This window comes from Vulpes lagopus, chromosome 4 (assembly GCF_018345385.1).
Source record: "Vulpes lagopus strain Blue_001 chromosome 4, ASM1834538v1, whole genome shotgun sequence".
In the NCBI taxonomy this organism is placed as follows: Eukaryota; Metazoa; Chordata; class Mammalia; order Carnivora; family Canidae; genus Vulpes; species Vulpes lagopus.
The window spans coordinates 15,530,567-15,533,319 of NC_054827.1; the positions used below are offsets into that span (position 1 = coordinate 15,530,567).

The 2,753-nt window shown below is 43.2% G+C and overlaps 1 pseudogene; it reads left to right on the plus strand.

The window, feature by feature from the left end:
• Nucleotides 1-217: 217 nt before the first annotated feature.
• On the plus strand, nt 218-2,180 carry LOC121488677 (annotated as a pseudogene).
• The last annotated feature ends 573 nt before the right edge of the window (nt 2,181-2,753 follow it).

Sequence of the window (2,753 nt, forward strand, 5' to 3'; positions counted from 1 at the left end):
CAAACATACATGTGCACACATATGTATACACATACACACATATATGTATATATGCCTCAAACTTAACATTTTCAAGCAATTTTCCAGAAAATTGGTTATTTAAAAATTTCCTATCTCAATCAATGAATAGTATCATTACCTAACCAATGATAAAGCCAAATGCCCATGTGACATGTTCACCTTTTCCCTCTCCCTCACCTCCTGCAGTTAGTGAGTCATGGAGTCTTTAGAATTCTACTCTAACACTTCAGCCACTTACCTCTCCCATCTTAGCATCATCGCTTTAGGTTAGGATTTCACCCTGTATGCCTGAATTATTGCATGAACCACCTAATTAATATCCTTGCCTGTCTTTTAAACTATTATTCAGAATGCTGTCAGAATGATTGCTATAAAATACTTATAAAATACTTGCCCAATCATGTCATTCACATATATAAAAATCCTTTGACATTTCTTCAGACCCAGATGAATAAAGTTCAGATTCCTTAGCCTAGGACTCATGGCTTTTGTGTGTCTTTCAGAAGCATCCCTTCCCATCCCTAGTTTCATTTGTTCCTTTTCTCCATATTTCTCTGGTCTGGAAACAGTGAATCATCCTTTCTCTTTCCTTTAAAACTTTCTTCCTTCTCTTCTCTTTTCCCCTTTCGTGTCTAACTAACTTGTACAACATGGTTCAAAATTATGAGCATCACTTCTTTAAAGAAGCCCTCTTTTACCTTTTAATCTAATTAAGAAATGTCTTCTTGGTGCTTCCAAATTCTACCACTTGAAGACAGCTATCCAACACTGAAATGATGATTTGTTTTGCTGCTGCTTCCACTAAAATATATGCATCTTCAGAGTTGAGACAATATATAGTCTCAGAGTTGAGACAATATATTACTTGACTTTGTATTCCTAGACCTTATCTAGTGCTTGGCAAAAGATGGGCTGGCAATTTTAAAGAAATGGTTTTCCTTTTTTTTTTTGAAAGATCTTATTTATATATTCACGAAAGATATAGAGAGAGGCAGAGACATAGGCAGAAGGAGAAGCAAGCTCTCTTTGAGGAGCCTGATGCAGGACTTGATCCCAGGACCCTGGGATTACAGCCTGAGCCGAAGGCAGACATTCAACCATGGAGCCACCCAGGTGTCTGTCTCCAGAATATTTTAAAAACATGTACCCCTGGTTTCTGGATTTTCTCCCTCCTAAATTCTAATATTCTTATAAACTTGGTGTCAGGCATGAGTTAAATACACACACTTCCAAGTGGTCATAATACCTTCTATCCCTCTGAAGTGACTACTGTGAATCTAATGTGGCTTTTATTTTCCAGAAAACTTAGGCTCAGATGGTTCAAGTTTCAGTGCCTTCCTTGAATCACAGAGCTAGTTAATGACAAAAGCAACATGAGAACCTCTGTCCCCTGCTATTGGCAAAATGCTTCTATTACATGTGCCAGTTTCTTAATCTGTTCCCAAAATGACCTCATCAGGAGGAATCTGATGTCCCACTTGTCAGTAGTCTGCAGTGCTTTCCAGGAGGGTGGTTTTCCTGTGAGCTGTCACCTGGCCTGGGCTGGTGGCCCGGTGGGCCTGGCCAGGTGGCCCAAGGGTGTGGCTCTATGAAGCTGGTAGGCTTTGGGTCCTGTACAAAGGCAAGTCCAAAGCAGTGCTGCTTAAGACAGTGGATGACATGTCCTCCTTCAGCTTCTTCCAGAGGTCCAGTGTTTAGGAGTCCATGACCTTCACAAGTCAACCGATTGTGGAGCACTCAGAGAAAGGCCACAGAGCTTCTGTCAAAGCACATCTGTGCCACATCTTTGTACAATATGACAGTCTTGCAGGAATGGTCATAATGGACAGTGAATATCCATTCTGGGTGGCCTTTGCCTTGCTGGAGAAGGTACTGGATGAATTCTCCAAGCAGGTTGACAAGATAGAGTGGCTAGTCAGTTCCCCTGTACCATCCACTATGTCTCCCTAGACGGCCACCTCAGGAGATACCAGAACCTCAGAGAAGCTGACACCAGGCCTAAAGTGTAGACTGAGTTGGATGCGATCAAAATCATTCTGCACAACACCATGGAGCCTCTGTTGGAGTTAGGGGAGAAGCTAGATGACCTGGTATCCAAATCCAAAGTGCTGGGAACACAGTCTAAGGCCTGGAAATGGCCCCAAACAGAACTGGTGTAGTGCAATCATGTAAAGGCAGGTGGCGGAGGCGCCTGAACTGAAATGTCATGATCATTCATATCAGAACTGCCTCTCCTGGGGAAGCAGAGTGACCGTGGAGAGATCCTCATGGAGTCACTCTCATTTTTCAAGTTGGACCTCCTGGGAGGGACTGGAACAGTCGTGAAAGGGACTTGGGGCTGGGGAACATACAAACGTCCAAGTTTGGTAATTTTTGAAAAGATCGTTTGGAACTCCCAAAGGTGTAATTTGGGCCAAATGAAACCATAAACTGAGGAACTCACATAAAACAAAACAAAACAATCTCTTCAGATCTGAAGAGTCTAGAGGAACCCTTACAGCAACTCTTGTGGCCAAGCAGGTCTAAGGACAACCATGACATCCTTCTACTGGGAGAACTGTCCTGCATCTCCTACCCCGTGGTGGGAGTGGTAAGTGTCATCCAGGATTGCAGGCTGTGTCACCTTTCTTTCTCCATAGGAAGCAAGCGACACATAAGTGCAGAGAAAGGTGCTGGGGAGGGCATGCCCTTGTAAAAGGAGAGGGCAGAAGGGATGTAGACATGTGGAAGCT